General features: G+C 36.6%; 1 pseudogene; it reads right to left on the bottom strand.

Annotated features, from left to right (window-relative positions):
* Positions 1–3897: 3897 nt before the first annotated feature.
* Positions 3898–17780, bottom strand: LOC137006796 (cytolytic toxin-alpha-like; annotated as a pseudogene).
* Positions 17781–19417: the final 1637 nt, after the last annotated feature.

The raw sequence follows: 19417 nt of genomic DNA, 5'->3' as shown, positions 1-19417 counted from the left end.
GTCTGGTTCTCGAATCTGATTGGCTGATAGCCATGTGATATTTCAGTGATAACAGCACTCCTACGAGAACCAGACAGAAATGTTGTATAAATATATATATATATATATATATATATATATATATATATATATATATATATATATATATATATTAGTTTGTACAGTATAACAACCATTATGCCTATGGAATGTCCCCATAAAACATCATGGAAACCCAATCACATGGAAGCAGGGTCAGTGTCTCCACATGCCTCCTCCATTGACTGAAGAAGTGTTATGTTGACATATGGACGGCAATCATGCACTTTTCAGCACCATGTGGAGAAAAAAAAAATCCTCAATAGGGTTTAGAAATGATGAATATGGAAACAAATAGACAACAGAAAAGTTGTCCAAAAACTATAACTTCACCTTTGGCCTATTTATAGGTCTATTCTAAAGCCATGATTGTGTTAAGTAAAGCAATAAGTGTTTGTGCATGTGAGGAGTTAGTGTGAGGCACTGATCAATTAGTGTGGCATTTTGATTGGTTGTGTTTGAAAAAGGAAATCAAGATACTTCCTCTTAGATGTCTGTGTGTTACATAGAGAACTGTGTGTTGTGTTTTGCAAAAAGTGTTTTATGAAATTAGAATTATGAATTAGTGTGTGGTTTTGCAGATTTGGTGTGTGGTTCTTCTGTTTGAGTGTCAGGTTTCAAAAATCATGTGACATGAAAAGATTTTGTGTGTAAGCAGTTGGAAAAAACTGTAATATTGTTGTGGACTTTGTGCACATGACAGGCAATGTTGTCTCTTGCCAGACAAAGGGAAAAACCCTCTGGTATCCTGGATCCAGCTTTGATTCACAAAATTCTAACCTTTCATTGAAGTAAAACATTTGAAAGTGGGGGGAAACTCACATTATGAAATAAATGTTTATCTCTAATGCATGTTGGCCACAATTATTGGCACCCCAAGAAATTCTTATGAGTAAAATATCTCTGAAGTATATTCCCATTCATATTTAAATTTTTTAGCATACCAAGGTGATCATGAACATGAAATTGTCCAGCCATGACTTCCTGTTCCACAGGAGTACAAACATGAGGAAACAAAGAGGCCAAATTCTCTTAATCATTCATCACAATGAATAAAACCAAAGAATATAGTTCTGATGTGCAGCAAAAGATTGTTGAGCTTCACAAAATAGAAAGTGGCTGTAAGAGAAAAACTAACATATTGAAAATCCTCATTTCCACTATCAGGGAAATAATTAAGAAGTTCCAATTAACTAAAGATGTTACAAATCTGCCTGGAAGAGGATGATTGTCTAAATAGTAGTAATGCATGGTGAGGAGGAGAGTTTGAGTTGACAAAGACTCTCCAAGGATCACAGTTGGAGAATTGCAGAGATTAGTTGAGTCTTGAGTCTCAGAAAGCCTAAAAAAAAAATCAAACAGCACCTAGATCCCCACAAGTTGTTCGGGAGAGTTTCAAGAAAAATCCTCTGCTCTTATCCAGAAACAATCTCCAGCATATTCAGTTGTCAGACACAACTTGAACTTCAAACAGGACCGGCTTCTATGGTCAGATGAAACTAAAAAGAGAGCTTTTTGGCAGCAAACCCACCAGATGGGTTTGGTGCACACGTGGATAAAAAGTACCTCATGCCCACAATTAAATATGCTGCTGGATCTTTAATGTTGTGGGCCTATTTTTCTGCTGGAGGTCCTGGACATCTTGTTCAGATACATGGTATCATGGATTCTATCAAATACCAACAGATAAAAAATCTAAATCTGAATGCTTCTGCTAGAAATCCAATAATGGGCCATGGTTGGATCTTCCATCAGGACAATGATCCAAAACAAACATCAAAACCAACACCAAAATGGGTCACTGAACACAAAATGAAGCTTCTGCCATGGCCATCCCAGTCCCCCGACCTAAACCCTAAAGAGAATGAGTGGAGTGAACTGAAGAGAAGAAGCACCATCATGGAGCTGGAATCTGAAGGATCTGGAGAGATTCTGCATGAAGGAATGGTCTCTGATCTCTTGTCAGGTGTTCTCCAAACTCATCAGGCGTTATAGGTGAAGACTCAGAGCTGTTATCTTGGCAAAGGGAGGTTGCAAAACGTTTTGAATAAAAGGGTGCCAATAATTGTGGCCAATGTGTTTTGGAGAAAAACATTTATTTCATAATGTGACTTTCCCCCCATTTTAAATTATTTTCCTTAAATGAGAACTTATAATTTTGTGAATTTTTTGAATGAAAGATCAAAAGGATAAACAATGCAGATTTATTTTCAAAGCTGCTTTTGCTCATAATTACTAAGTTTGCCAGTAATTGTGGAGGGCACTGTATATATAATGGGTAAAACCTAGTGGTTTGAAGGATATTGACAAAGTATAAACATTTACACTCAATTAGTATTTGAGGGCTGCAGTGTGATTGTCATCAAATGATTCTTGATTTAAATATGCCTGACAAGATTTTTTCAGTATATAAACTATTGTTACACTGAATGACATTTTAGTAAGCATCTTCTGTAAATTATGGTAAAAAAAAAAAAAAGTATGATAGTCATAATTTTTTGCTCAGAAAAATATAAAGTTTAACGGGACACGTTCTAATGTCTGAGGGGGAATTTTTCTTTTTAAAGCTGCTTGGAATGCTTGATGCTTTTCATCTTTGACCCAATCACACATGATATTTATTGCCAGTAAAACTAAGATGTAATTCTAATTTGACTTAAAGAATCAATTATCATTCTAATTAGTCTTAAAATAAATAAAAGTAGTGTTGTAGTACTCGAGACTGGTCTTAAGACCATATTTTGAAGGTCTTGGTCTTGTCTTGGTCTCAGACTAAAACTACTCGGGATTTTATTTCAAGACCGGTCAAGACCACAACTGCAGGAATATCGCTAAATTGCTGTTGCATTTTCAGATTTCTTTGTTAGCATCAATAATTTGATTGGATGTAAAACTTCCTGCTTGAAATGCAATCAATAACTTATTTCTAATTAAATTTTTTTGATTACTATTGTGCCAGGTAAAAATCAACAAGGTTGTGTCAAATGTCACCAAATTTAATAGAAATGCCCACAAAATTCAAGATATGTTTGCAAAAAATTGAAAATTGTACTTGTATTGTAATTAAACTTTATTGCACTTGTAAACTGATAAAAATGTACTTGTATAAGATCTTGATATTAATATTATAACATATGATATAATTAGCAGTTAAGCAATATCACAAGAAAGAGGACAGTTTTCACAAATATGAGCACAATTGCAAACGTGATATTGAATTTTTTTTTTTTTTTTAACCAATTGTTCAATAAACAAACTTTTAGTTTTAAAACATAATTCTCAACATTATAGATGCATTTGTAATTGTACCAATTCAGATGCAACTTCTGTTCCACCTCTGCAGTGTAAAGATGCATTTTGTTGTTAGTGATTCCAATTAATTGGTAACAGAGTGTCTTACTATTCTAATTGTAATTATTGATTAAAAATAAGGCATTTTTCAGGCAGTAAATGTGGATGTTTCAGATGAATTAGAGGAATGCTGCTCTGGTCTTGGTCTTGGTCTCGGTTTAGGTGGTCTTGACTACAACACTAATTAAAAGTATTCTGCTGTTGGAGAGTGTTGTGATATAAACTACAGCAGTGCTCAGTGCATTAAATCATTAACCAGATTAGCGAAGTTCAAAACGAATTAAACTCATATTGCCAAAAATAATACAAATACAAATAATACATTTTTCCTTAATAATCAACATAATGCAGGAGAAACTGTAATATGAACTGCACCAGTGCTAAACTGCTCAATGCATAATATAGCCTAATTAACAACACAAACAAGTATAAATCAAACTCACAAAGACTGTCAAACTGTTTTTTCCCATGCATCATTTTATTATATTCATGTATGTGGTTACAGTCAAATCATATAAAACAGTGAAATCACTCCAGAACTCTGTCCTGTCTTGAGACGGTGACGTGAGCTCCACTAACAGGCTTCACTCCTATTGGATGTTGCTCTTGAAAATTGCTGCGCATTTGCATGAAGTTCAACTTTTGTGAACTCATGTTGCTTGACGCCTGCATTAGGTTGCCCCTCCACCCTCCTTATGTATGTTTGTTTGTTTGTTTGTTTGTTTGTTTTACATTTCTCTTTCTACCTCATAATTTTCTTTGGCTTTTTTCCTGGTCACACATTGATACACACTGTTAATATATAATTAGTTACTTTGAACATAAAAATGAAAATTTGTGAGCAACAACTTAAATAAATAGCAACTAAAATAAAAGATCATGAAATACACACACACAGAAAAAAAACAGCAAGAAAGGCTTGTGTCAGACCAAATCAAGTTAAACTCTTTGTTGTAATTCTACAAGTACATCAAGATATTTTGTACTTCCACAAGATACAAAACAGAACAGATGATAAAGAACAGAAATATAACGATAGACATAAATGACAGAATAAGATTCAATAATTTTTTTTTTCTACCAGAATATTCTCAAATACAATCACTGTTTAATCACTGACTCAAAAATTCATTTGTTTATTATTGTTCCATTTACCTAAAAAATATATTTTAATTGTCTGATTGACACACCACTGATTAATTCAAATCTGATACTTCAATCATAACCAATCATGTCCAATCATATTGAATATCCCTGATATATATGATTATACTATTGCTGTTTAGATGTCATTTTTTTTAGATGTTCAGATATTTGGAGACTGTCAGCAACAGATACTTAGAGCTTAAACAAAGTAGAAACCCAGAGCATCAATTTGATCTCCGCTTCTACCCGTAAAGCCATAACACTTTCCAGATTTCACATCAACACTCACAGGTTCACCCACCAAAATACACTTAACAGAAAATGACTTTCTTTCACCAGTGTTTTTTGCAACCATAAATTCCAAACCCCCACACATGTTATTTTGACTATTTGGCCACAGTGTTGCAGCAACAACTTTATCATATTCATCAAGTTCAAGTGTTTGTTCATTAGATCCTGCTACATTACCAACTGTCATCTTCTGGCCAGAGTTGAAAGTCACCTCAACTGTGTTCAGTGTCATCTAAAAGGTACAAATGTATTTTATGTGAATCAAGCAACTAAATGAAAACAATGTGATTCAAATAGCAGGAATATGAGATAAAATGGAATGAAAACAATCTTCACGCACCAGACTGTAAGTGATGCTGATCTTCTGAATGTTGCTGGAAAAGCTCTTAAAGGAGAATGGAGCACCTCCTGTCCCACCCACAGTCACATCTTGTGCTGAGAAAGGAATCAAGAGGTGAAAAAACTGCTACAAATTACTACATTCACACAGCAGCAGAATATGGTCCTGTTTTAGAGTGGTAAATGGGGTAAAATTTCACACAGTTCTGTTAATAATGATAGTGACAACAGAATTCAATAACTGAACTGATTCACAACTGCATTTTCAGTAAACCTGCACTGTTTTGAACAGAACTACAATGGACATCTGTAGTTGTCTGGCAAGTCAAACAACAGGAAAGCCTTGATATTTTTCAGGAGGGGCTGGTGGGAGGTAGGCTGACTGGATGTTAAAGATTTCCATCAAACAGTTTCAAGTTCCATGTCGCTTGCAACAACCAACACATCCCAGTATAAACGCTCTGGATAAATAATTTGTTATTAAAGCGTCTACGTTCACAAACCTCCATTAATTTTAACGGAAAAGCGAACATAATTTATGCATGATTTGGCATGGCAGTCAATACAAATAATAAATAACAATTGTCTAAACTACTGCAGCAGAATCCTGCTTTTGGACCAGACCCACACTGTTAAAAATTGCTGTTAATTTACGGCAAAATTTTAACAGTATAATCCTGTTATATTAAAAAGCAGCGCATTACTGTTTTTTTTACGGTTGGTGAAATGACGTACACAAATTTTAACAGCATTTTACCGTATTTATTCCACAAAGGAAAGAAAACAGTACTTAACAGTATTTTTGGAACTGAAAACTGCAGCGAGCACATCTGGATTTTCATCCGTCTTTACACTGTGATTTAACCGGTGAGTGCACCTTTGCCTTGTTCCTTTTACACAAGATAGGCTACACGTTTGCAATTGCAACAACTGTGCAAATAACTTTAATAATTGTGGATGCTGAGCTTGTAACTGTTTTATACGTCCATTTCAGTGCCAAACCTGCCAACCGTGCAAACTGCGTCACAGAGTGGAGCTGAATTTCGGATTCATATATTTCCCGAGTACGAGGTGAGTTCACTATGTATACCTATACAAGTTTTTCAAATATGATATACTATAAACTCTTCTGCAAAGTAAGCCTTTAACATCATAGCAACAAAGTAATATCGATGTAAGTTATTTCTAACGCGCTGAAATTGTCGTCATCTCGTTTGCTAATTTTAGCTTAAGATCTTTTCATTTATTGGATAATATAGCCTACATTTAGTTTATATTAGACAAAACGTTGATTTCGATAACGTTGTGCTTGCAAATTTGGGTAAGCTTGTTCTAATTTGTACATAACTGTATTATGAGGGGAGTTTTTCTTTTGTTGCTGTTTTGCTTCTTTAGCGTTGGGTGTATTTTGGATTACTTCGACCAAGGTTAGCTTGATAGAATAAGTTGCGCGTTACTACTCAGTAAGTTATTATGTTGATGGTTTGTATTGTAATGTTACTTTGCCCAGTACAGTAGGCTAAATGACATTTTATTTCAGTGGAGACTTTGTTGTTGTTGAGATTTTCGTGCCCAAAGACTGTCCAATTTGACTCGCTGTTGTTGTTTATGTTCTATCATGGTATTATTGTCCTAACAACTGAAATAGACATGCTCTTTCCCAATTTAAAAATTAAATGCATACATTACAGGCATTATTTTTAGTGTATTGAGTCTGTCCTCATCATTGTAACTGTGTCTTAGGCCTCTTCCACTGCAGCTGATGTAGAAAGGACACTTGAACAACCTGCAACTCCTCGACTGATACTCCTTGGTATGTATAGAACTCTATGAATGTAAAGTCTATTTTATTACATAAGCCTCTAAGGGCTTTTTTTTTCTTTTTCTTTTTCTTTTGTATTTCAGCAAACATGGTAAATGCTTTTGTACAACACTGAAAGGGACAGTTCACACAAAATAAATATGCTGCCATCTTTTACCCACACTCATATCATTCCAAGCCCTCAAGACTTTTATTAATATTTGTTATGTTATGACTTTACTTGAGGCACATGACTAATTGTTAAAAGGGTTAGTTCACCCAAAAATGAAAATTCTGTCAGTTATTACTTACCCTCATGCCATTTGACACCTGTAAGACCTTCGTTCATCTTCGGAACACAAATTAAGATATTTTAGTTGAAATCCGATGGCTCCATGAGGCCTTCATAGGGAGCAATAACATTTCCTCTCTCGAGATCCATTAATGTACTAAAAACACATCTAAATCAGTTCATGTGAGTACAGTGGTTCAATTTTAATATTATAAAGTGACGAGAATATTTTTGGTGCGCCAAAAAAACAAAATAACGACTTATTCAGTGATGGCTGATTTCAAAATCATAAATGAATCAAAGTGTCGAATCTGCAGTTCAGAGCGCCAAAGTCACGTGATTTCAGCAGTTTGGCGGTTTGACACACGATCCAAACCATGATTCCGCACACTGATTCATTTATGCTCCGATGCTTCCTGAAGCAGTGTTTTGAAATCGGTCATCACTATATAAGTCGTTATTTTGTTTTTTTGGCGCACAAAAAATATTCTTGTCACTTTATAATATTAATATTGAACCACTGTACTCACATGAACTGATTTAAATATGTTTTTAGTACATTAATGGATCTTGACACACAGATTCACAATGATCTGATGCTTCCTGAAGCATTGTTTTGAAATTGACCATCACTAAATAAGTTGTTATTTTGTTTTTTTGCCGCACCAAAAATTTCTCATCGCTTTATAATATTAATATTGAACCACTGTACTCAAATGAACTGATTTAAATATGTTTTTAGTACCTTTATGGATCTCGAGAGAGGAAATGTCATTGCTCCCTATGAAGGCCTCACGGAGCCATCGGATTTCAACTAAAATATCTTAATTTGTGCTCCGAAGATAAACAAAGGTCTTACGGGTGTGAAACGACATGAGGGTGAGTAATTAATGACAGAATTTTCATTTTTGGGTGAACTTACCGTTTAAGTAATATGTCATTGTGGTTATGGGTTTTGAATTAATTTTGAATTAGTTAATAGTCATGTGCCTCAACAAGTAAAGTCATAACATGATACCTTTGTAAATCATTAGCTAAAGATTATTTAAAGCAGACAACTGGAAGTTGAAATGCATGGCTTTGACCGATTGTGGTAATTAACACGTTCATTTACATTATTAGTTAATATAATATGCTATTAGGGAATTAATATATTATGACACATTTAACTAATAACAATATAATGATTACTTAATCTATTAATCATATAGAAACTTTATTAGTTGCTGATGCAGTAATCATTAATTAATGGTTTAGTTCTTCATAAGTCATACATTAACTCATGATTATTTGTGCATTAGTTAAGCATGAATTAATGCATATTACCCGTATTGTAAAGTGTTACCTTAATTTCTATTCACATTCTCGTTATGTAAACTTTTATCCACACTAATTCTGAATGTATGCATTTGTTTTTCAGACGCTTCATTGGAATAAATCCTGAAAAAGGCACCAAGGGTGGACAAGACTTATCACACTCGGGTTGCCACTCTACTTAAGAAGCTGATGGACTTAAAGCGTTAGTTCACCCAAAAATGAAAATTTTGTCATTTATTACTTACACTCATGTCGTTTCACACCCGTAAGACCTTCATTAATCTTCAGAACACAAATTAGGGTATTTTAGTTCAAATCCAATGGCTCCTTGAGGCCTACGTAGGGAGTAATAACACTTCTTCTGTCTAGATCCATAATGTACTAAAAACACATCGAAATCAGTTCAATATTAATATTATAAACCGACAAGAATATTTTGGTGCGGCAAAAAAACAAAATAATGACTTATTTAGTGATGACCGATTTCAAAACACTGCTTCATGAAGCATCGGAGCATTATGAATCAGTCTATCGAATCATGAATCAGATCGCAGATTCAGAGCTGATGCTTCCTGAAGCATTGTTTTGAAATTGACCATCACTAAATAAGTCGTTATTTTGTTTTTTTGCCGCACCAAAAATTTCTCATCGCTTTATAATATTAATATTGAACCACTGTACTCACATGAAATGATTTAAATATGTTTTTAGTACATTAATGGATCTTGAGAGAGGAAATGTCATTGCTCCCTATGTAGACCTCTTTAAGTCATTGGATTTCAACTAAAATATCTTAATTTGTGTTCTGAAGATGAATGAAGGTCTTACGGGTGTGGAACGGCATGGGGGTGAGTAATTTTGAGAATATTTTGTGATTTAAAGTGGCTTTATTTTTCAAGTTTTTCAAAGTGTTAATAAAGCACATTTTGAAGTTACTCTGCATTGTGTTAAATTTTTAATGTTTCAAAGGATATATTTGTACATTGTATTATGGTTTTAAAGCAAGACTTCTAAGGGGTAATTAATAAAATCAAAGAAATATCTAGAAAAATAGTTACACCTTTTTTTCTTAGCAGTCCATTTCTTAATATAATAACATTTGTAGCTTACAGTTAAAAAGTGCAAATAAACATTAATTAACTGTTAATACTTTTGACAGTAATTTACTGTTAATGTAGAAAATAACAGCTTTATGCTGTATTTACAAAAACAGTAACAAACTGTAAATTTCAACAACAGCAAGACACTGTTAATTTAACAGTAACTTGCTGGCAACCGTGCTGCCAGTTACTTACTGTTTTTTAACAGGACAATTTTTAACAGTGCAGTTCCAGAATGAAATCACAGAGGGTGCTTTATGGTTTATCACTGTCTGTCATCACAATTTTGAGAGTGAATCCCACATTTATACACGAATGGGCCTTAAAACAAAAGTTTTATACCATATATATTTATTACCACCTAGACAGTGTGCAGAGCGCACTTCCTTTATAATCACTAAAAAGACCCCCAGGTATTTGAAACAACCAGAAGCAATCTTTAAGGTTAAAAGGGATCATGGAAGTTTTTTAAGCTTCAGAGTTAACAAAAACAACAACAAAAAAGTTCCCTTTTTTTCTTTTTTCTTCTTCTCTTTTTTGTATATTTATCTAGTAGTCAGATAGTTCGCTAAATTTGCTTAGATATCCAAAGCGAGATGCTGGGATAAGCTCCAGCCATCCCGTGACCCAACAAAAGATACGCAGGATAAAAAATGGATGAGTGGATGGGTGGATGACACTGACCTAACCACAATATAAAGCACACTAGAGTGAAATCAACAAGTTTTACCATGGTCAAATCAGAGGATGATAACTCTCCCACTTTGAGAATTACGAAAAATGTTCTAAGACGAGTGAAATTACTGAAAGGCTACCATAAAAGCCAGGTCACATTCACAATATACACATAATTCACTCTTTATCTTATGCCTGAAATGACGAAAACTGACACATTAATGTTTCAATGTCTTTGTTTGTCATATTCGCAATTAGGATTTACATTAGGAATTTTCTGACGAATAACATACATGACATTCAAATCAGAGAAATTTGCCAATGGTAAGCATTTTGCTTATCTACATATTACTGTAGGTTGTTTAACATATTTTATCATATAACAGTTGGCCAGTTCATTCATATAGTAGCAGCTGGAATACTGTATATAAGCCACGGTGGGAATGGGACAGTTTGAGAGTCACTCCTGTCCTGTTATTAAATACAGTTGTCAAACCCAAACACTGACTGTGTGAATGTAGCCAATGAAAAAAGATTATTCATGAATATGTGTGGATGACACTTACCTGCAGGCGGTAAGGAGCGGACAGTTTCACTGGCTTCACTCACTCCCACTTTACCCACTGTCCTGTACCGGATCAAATACTGCTTTCCAGATTCCAATCCAGTCAGAGTAAAGTCTTCATTAGTTGTGTTTATGAAAAGCCACTGTTCGTAAGCTCCAGAATCTGCTTTTACCTCCTTGTACTCTACTCTTTACTGCACTGTTACTCCACTTGGAGACTTCTGCAGTTTCAGGGACACACTTTGGTCCTGGACATCCTTCACTATCGGTGGGGGCGGCTTTGACACGGGCTGGAACTGTTTGTCTGTCAGATTCCCTTTTTCATACAAATAGATAGAGGAGCCTGGATGGGAGGGATCAGAGACAGCAGAAATAATGAAGCGGATTCTCTTTTCATCTTTATTGGCTTCTGAAAAACCTCTAAAGCGAGTTAAATTCTCTCTCATTTTTCTTATTACATCAGGATCATTGAACCATTTTCCGACAGATGCCTCAGACAGCATATTTTTGTTTCCATCCAACTCTTTAAACTTATCAGATTTCAGGAACTCAATCAGGGTTGAAAGATACGGGTCTTCATACTTCAGAGACGTGAAGGTCAAGCACAACACAACATCAATATCAGGATCAAGGAGGATGGTGTTCAGATCATCAGAGTCTTCTATCTTGATCTGCTCCAGCTTCCTGGTTTGAGAACTCAAGAGGTTAAGTTCAGAATTTGCATCATGTAGCCACTGGTTAAGCTTGTCAGCATTAAAAGGGGAGCTGTAGTGGATCTTCAGGATATCTCCGAGTTTCTCCTCCTCCTCTCCTCCTCCTCGAATAGCAGGCAAGACCCTGGCCACTGCCTTCTGAAACACTGTCTTGTAAATGCTATATGAGTCCTGGAATGAGTGCAGCCTCTCTTGAATGTCACTGAAAACATTTACCTCTGTTCTTCTGGACAGATCGTTGCATGTCCTCTCTACCTCACCCAGCTCCTCCACTACATCTGCTGTGTTGGACACCAGACGTGTGCTGATTTCTCTCTCTAACTGAGCAGCTTTTTTGTCTAATAAATGAAGAGGATATAGCCAGACTTTTATTGGAACTGCATTCTTCAGCATTGTGGGGAGCTGATTGTACAATTTCAGGGCCTCCATGTATGTGGTGGGGTTCTGCTCAAGTTGAAAGTCACCATGAAATGTGCAGTTGATATTCTCAGCAGTTTTCTTTTCATCCTCTGTCATTTTTACAGAACCTGCTCCCTCAATAGAAAATTCAGGAATCTTCTTTACCATGACATTCAGTTTTCCCTCAATGTCCTGCTTGCTTTCATCTTCTGAAGACATCAGATCAAACACCATGAAGGCCTGAGCTCCATACAGAACAGCCGTGACCACATGAGTTGCAGTTTTCTGTTCAAACACCTGGGGGTAGGTGGTCTTGCCCAGTTGGGTCATAGTGAGCTGTTCAAATTTGGAGGTTACACTATAATACATTGTAACTCGGCACTGATTGTTTGAGGATTTGGTGTCACGCAGGTATTTGGCAGATCCTCCTACCTCCACCAGCCCCCCCAGAAAGCTGGCCTTCAGGGAAGCACTTATATCCATGAGACTGGATTTACTAGAGAGAGAGTCAGAGCTACTGAACTTCAAATCTGTCATGGGCTGCGGACGACTGTCCAAATCTTCACTCAATGATTTCTTATCCCACAGAGTAACACCTGAAATGAGAAGAGGCTTTAACAGTTGTGTATGAAAGTGATGTAGTGTTGAAGTAAATGTGCAGGTCTTATATCTATAATATAGTTTTAAACTGATTTAATCGTTGTGTTAGGGATAGGGTTGGCCTGTATGTGTTTGTGGGGCCCTTGGTGAGATCATGAAAATGGGTGCCATCAGAGTAAAAGTTGTCACAACATCAAAACTATATGCAGTAAGGCGACTGGCCAAGACACACATGGAGAACAGCTCCGAGGTATGGTGTATGTTTTAAACCTTTTAAAAATGCCTTATAATGTGTTAAATGTGGTCATATTACGTGTGATTTTTTTTCCCCCAAACCAGTTCAGTGGAAATCCCACCCTGCAACCAATTTCATTGGCTGAGGTTACAGTGACAGGTAGGTTTAGGGATCAGTATTTGGTGTAGGCAATCATTACTGTGACGGGACGGGATTTCCGTTGAACTGGTTTGGGGGAAAAATCATGCGTCTATTACGACCCTCTGCTACTTATACCAAAAAACGTATGAGAGATTTTCTAGAATGTCATTATATTACAATAAGTAGCATTTAAATGCTAACTTTAAATCAAAACCACTTTACACAATTTGCAACAGAGATGATTTAATAGCAGTTCTGACTTAAATGGTGTTACATGTGCCCTGGTCTGTGTTCATCAACTTGGTTATATGGACTCCATTTCCCACAATTCCCCATCTAGGAAATAATTACACACACTCACACCTGTTTCCCATCAGTGACACTTTATAAGCTGCACTCTAAAACATACACGGCTGAGTATTGTTTAGCCCTGAACTGTCTGCTCTCCGCTACATGACCTGAGAGGATGTTCAGTCAGAGCCCCAGAGGGCTTTTCTGAGCTCCCTGCCTATACTGTCATGGCCCTAGTGGCCAATGCTAACCTCTCTGTGCTTCATGTTTCAGTTTCTCCTGTTCAGCCATGATGGTTTCCAGTGCTACCTGAGTTGCAGTGGTGGTCATCTGCTCCGCAGCAGGGGTCTTCAAGCCCATCTGAGCTGCAGTGGTGGTCATCTGCTCCGCAGCAGGGGTCTTCAAGTCTGTCTACCTGGTTGTCTGTCCAGTCGTGGGGGACTTCAAGCCTGTCTGAGCTGCAGTGGTGGTTGTCTGCTCCACAGCAAGAGTTTTCAAGCCCGTCTGAGCTGCAGTGGTGGTCATCTGCTCCGCAGCAGGGGTCTTCAAGCCCGTCTGAGCTGCAGTGGTGGTCATCTGCTCCACCTTGGGGGTCTTCAAGCCTATCTGACCTGCAGTGGTGGTCGTCTGCTCCACCGTGGGGGTCTTCAAGCCCATCTGAGCTGCAGTGGTGGTCATCTGCTCCACCTTGGGGGTCTTCAAGCCCATCTGACCTGCAGTGGTGGTCGTCTGCTCCACCGTGGGGGTCTTCAAGCCCATCTGAGCTGCAGTGGTGGACATCTTCCCGGACGGGCCTATGGGGGTCTTCGAGTCTGTCTACCTGGTCGTCTGTCCAGTCTTCTTTGCCCTGGTGGTCTGTTACATATGCCCTGGTCTATGTTCATCAACTTGGTTATATGGACTCCATTTCCCACAATTCCCCATCTAGGAACTAATCACACACTCACACCTTTTTCGCCTTTTGGCTTGCTTAAAGCTGCATTGTAAAAAGCGCTATATAAATAAAGGTGACTTGACCTTTTTTTTTCATCAGTGACACTTTATAAGCTGCACTCTAAAACACACACATGGCTGAGTATTGTTTAGCCCTTTGTTTGCATTCTGTCTGTTCCTTGTGCTACCTAGCTTTGCCTATGTTTTTGACCCTGGACTGATTCCTTGTTGATGATCATTTGCTGCCTGCATTGACCTTTGCCTTTGTATTGGACTACTTGGACTACTCTTTTGCCTTGCCTTCCTGTTTCTGTTTGCTGGCATTGGACCTATTGCCTGTACGACTACGCTCTCCTATAATAAAGCCTGCACGTGGATCTCCAACTCCGTTGTCCCGTTCCCATCCATTACAAATGGTTAGTTCACCCAAAAATGAAAATTCTGTCATTAATTACTCACCCTCATGTCTTTCCAAACCCATAAGACTTTTTTTCATCTTCCGAACACAAATTAAGACATTTTTGATGACAGAATGCTGTCAGATTTCCTTCCATAGACTGCCTTTGCAACTACCTCTTTGACATTTCAAAAAATTCTTAAAGAGGTCAGAAAACTAATCTATATAATTCAAGCGGTTTAGTCCAAATTTTCTGAAGAGAGCTTGTTAGCTCGTTACAACAAACAGATTTAATTTAGGCTTTTACTCTCATGTAAACATTGATCAGCAAATGTAAGCAGAAGCTCAACTTAAAGGTGCTAAAGAGGATGTTTTGTTTTATACATTTTTGCAATATTACTTGAAACTGTCTTTACTAACTGATAAAAGACTATTTATTAGGTGCACTGAAAGGAATAATATTAATATACATCATCTGTGCACGAGGTACGGCCTTAAAAACATCAGCCAATCGTTTATGTGATCATCACGTAAATGATTGGCCCTCTGGCTTGTCAATCACTGCCATGATGTCCCTTGTGAGAGATGAGTGCAGCTGCGCTCTCCAGTAACTTTCCACACTCCACAGGCGCTGCATGCAATGTTTTTGTCAGGAGACAGGAGTAACAACTGCAGATTATGAGTTACCTGCGACGAGTCCGACATAATGAATCCACTAACACGATACAGCGAATGCCGGTGGTAAACACTTGTGTTCCAATACGAGTGTTTACGAGTTTTGGGAGGCGTTCCTTCGAAGGAGGGGGGGTTGTTCTTACGCATGTGCTCATTTCAAAAACTCAGTAACAGTCTTTGGTTTATCAGTCGACGAAAAGATCCTCTTTAGCACCTTTAATGTGAATAACACAAGGACAAACCTCTTTCATTCATTCAGGTTCATTCTTGTGTGTTACGCAGCACGTTTGAGCTGTGGAAGAGGTTTGTTCTTGTGTGTTATTTATGGTCAAAATTCTGAGAATTTTTCTCATTATTATGATGTACAGAATCATATTTTTTACTGAAGTGTGGCAGGTACAAAAACTGCACAGATGTCTCCTCTTCTGCCTCAAAACTCCGCCCACATGCCACTTGATTGACACGCCTCATTTGAATTTGATTTATTATTTGCAATGTCGATTTGAGCATTTGATTTATCATTTGACTATTTAATTATATATTTAATTATGACAGGTTTATACTGAATTGATAAAGAAAATTAAATAAATTATTTTTAATTTTATTTTTTGTACAGTTCATGCTTCCCTGAATAAAAGAAAATTAAATTGCATTTGAACATTTGATTTCTCATTTGAGCAGCCATTTTGAGAGTTTGATTTATTATTTGATTTATTATTTGTTTTTTTAATTTTAATTTTGGTAGGAAAAAAAATAATTTGATTTTACAGTGAGAACAACTTCAGTCATTACAAGTGGGTAACCATGATCTTCACGTAAACATTAATTATAATTTATGCATTATTCACATTAATTATGAGACTGTATATACAGTAGTTGTTCTTAGTAGCTTTCTGGGAGGTATGGAAAAAATAGTAATTACTGATTAGCTAATGATCTACCTTATTTAGTGCTATTACTTACAAATTCTGGGAAAGAAAAAACTCTCAAAAATAACGTGTTTTTAGCTAAGTTAGCATGTCACATCACTCTGAGGAGTTTTTGGTATTATTATTTTATTTTGGTAGTATTATTTACAGGATTAGATTAACTTGAGGGTGAGCAAATAATGACAGAGTTTTCATTTTTGGGTGAACAATCCCTTTAACCCATCACGTTACTCTTTGAGGACTATTTGAAGATCTGTGCAAGATGCACCCATGTGTAATAATTAAAACAAGCCTCATAATGAGACCGGAAACAGGGCAGAAAGAGAGAGGGGAACAGGATCAACACAGGCTATTGCTCTGGCAATGTATGCCTCTAATCCTGCCACTTAAGTACTGTAATTTAGCAATTGTCACATGTATGTTCTGTTTTCATTCAGATTTCTGTTACACTTGTTAATTTTCTAGTTTGTGAATTGTTTCATTTCTCCTTGTGTGCCTGCCTGTTTGTCTCCTTGGTGACTGATTAATTAGTGTATTCAGATCAGGTGTGTCTAGTTAGTTTCTCCCTTTGTCTGCTGTGTATAGAAGCCTTCAGTTTGAGTTCCTTGTCCTGTATTGTCTTAATTTAGAGTGTTCATGTTTCTTTGGTTCTCTTGTTATTGCCTGAGTTTAATTAAAGACTTTGTATCTGCAATTCCTCATGTGGTAACTAGAACACACCAGAACCGTTACAGCAATTGGGTGAAAAAAGGGAACAAAACATTAAATATAAAAGTATGCAGCACCTGGAAGAAAGGAATCCTTGCGGCAGTCATACAGCATTCCAGGAAACAGAGGTCTTCCTAGGGCTGCCACTTCAATTGGCTCTGATTCCATGGCTCTAATAAATAAAAGAAATTAGTAAAAAAAAAATAATAATAATAATAATTATATTTATAAATTGTCAACTTTATTATTCTAAAATTCTTAAGTCAAGTTTTTAATTAGCATGGTTAGCAGGTACACATAAAATTTGAACTTTTATGAATTTACTTTCTTTTTTTAAAGATACCATTTAATTGTATTCATTTTATTCTCACAGTTTTTTTTTTTTTAATCCCTTATGTATACATTATTTTTTTTTTTTTTTTTTTATATCCAAGGTAACACACTAAAATAGCCTACTGTTCCTTCTAGGGATGTCACAATTCTCAATGTAATATTAACGCCACACTTGCAATGCTGGAGTAAGATTTCACACCTTAGCGTGCAAATAATTAGTAATTCCTTTAGAAGGACGTAGGAACACATGAGCCAATACTATCCAAAACCCTACAAAAACCTCAAAATTTGCAATGACTTTGGTCAGAGTTACCATGCTTTTTTACTTTAAAATGATCCAAATTAGTAATTAGAAAGTAAATCTTTCCTTTAACGAATTCAGTGATATTTCTCATAATCTTTTGGTGACTATTTGCATGTTGATAAAGTCTTGACTCACCTGGAGTTTCTGTGCGTCTACGGTTTGTAAAGAGATGTTTTATTCTGAAGCCCACAGGGTTTCTGTGGTTATATTTATACTCCTTTTATTTAATGTTTAACTGAGGGAAAACATTCCACAGTGTCATGTGTAGCTGCAGGCAAATAGACATAGAAGGTAATTCAAAATGTAATCCAAAACACACACCTTGACATAATCAATACCGGTCAACTAAATGAAGACCGGACGTAATGTGAGAGTGATTAGTGGCAGGATCTAGGAACAAAGAAGCACACGACAACCAAAACAAATGGGACGAGACAGTAACTGTGACACACAGAAATTGTAAAGAAGCGGGACTCAGGGTAGGATCCATGTGCAAGCTTTTATTAAACAGAGTTTGTAGTCAGACAGGAAATGGTAGAACAATAGCAAACAGGTATGGCAGAGAGCAGGCAGAATCGTAGTCGGAGAACAGGCAATAGGTCAGGGCGGGCAGATGACAATCATAAGTCCAAGGCAGAGCAGATAATCCAGAGGACAGGCAGCAGAGAATCGTACTTGGGAAACAGACAGGATCAGTAACAGGCAGACTAACACAATGACAAATGCTCAGAATTGCAACCAGAGTATACAAGACCTCGCAATGAGTGTGAGGAAGTGGCTTAAATAGTCCAGGTAATGTCCTGCAGCTGGGTGTGGTGATTAGTGATTGGTTGAGTGAGTGCAGGTGATTACCAGGGAGGATGATGGGAAATGAAGTCTGGGAATGACTGGAACTGTGAAAGAAATTGAATAGAAATATGCTATTGCCCATTCTCATGAAATGCTGTACACCTGGGGTATGTTTCCCAAAAGCATTGTTAGCCAACTATTTCGAAACATTTAACCCTTGGGAAGGGGCAGATATGGAAGTAAAATAATGCCAAATGTTTTTGAAATAAAAAGCTTGTTGAATTGCACTATTTGAAAAAAAATATGCATTACATTAGCTGTACTTGCATTTAGATGCACTGTATTTTTAAGGCTTGCATTTTTATGGGCTGAAATTCAACATGGTCGTATATTTAGGCTATGAATATTTCAATTAAAAATATTTCACACACATTTTCATTATTAAAAATTCAATAATTCATATTCACCTTTTAGATTTCACTTCCAAAATATTCATTCTGTTTAAAAATACAACCTATAAAATTCGACTAGCAATTTTCAGTCCATTTTATTTCGCTTTACAAATTCGCTTCCACAAATTCAGTGGCTCAAATTCGGCAGAAAATTCAACATTTCACATCCGGGAACTGCAGGAAGAGCAGTAGAGTGCCGATGCATCATCTCTATCTGCTGTTAGTCTTCTTCACCAGCAGGTGTCGCTAGCGGCTGTTTAGGAAGACCAAAGCAACGCTAGTAAGTCATCATTCATTCATAAAAACGGATTTACAGAAATGGAGCAAGTGGTAAGTGAATGTGTGATGATTATCAGGGCCAGTATAAATGCAGAAAAGCTGATAAAGACACAAAAGCTGCATTTATGTTTAATTCAGTGTATTTACGCTTACTTTCCCTGTGTAGCTACAGCTTTCTCTCCAGTGAACAAGATAACGTTATTGCCCGATGCTGGTGTACAGATCAAACGTTAAATCTGAGATATACATATATTTCTCTCTGTTGATAAGTTTCCTTAAATTTA

The sequence above is a fragment of the Chanodichthys erythropterus genome, chromosome 18 (genome assembly GCF_024489055.1).
Source record: "Chanodichthys erythropterus isolate Z2021 chromosome 18, ASM2448905v1, whole genome shotgun sequence".
NCBI lineage: Eukaryota > Metazoa > Chordata > Actinopteri > Cypriniformes > Xenocyprididae > Chanodichthys > Chanodichthys erythropterus.
The sequence above is the reverse complement of the archived record's forward strand: the minus strand, read 5'-3'. Positions and strand labels throughout refer to the sequence as shown.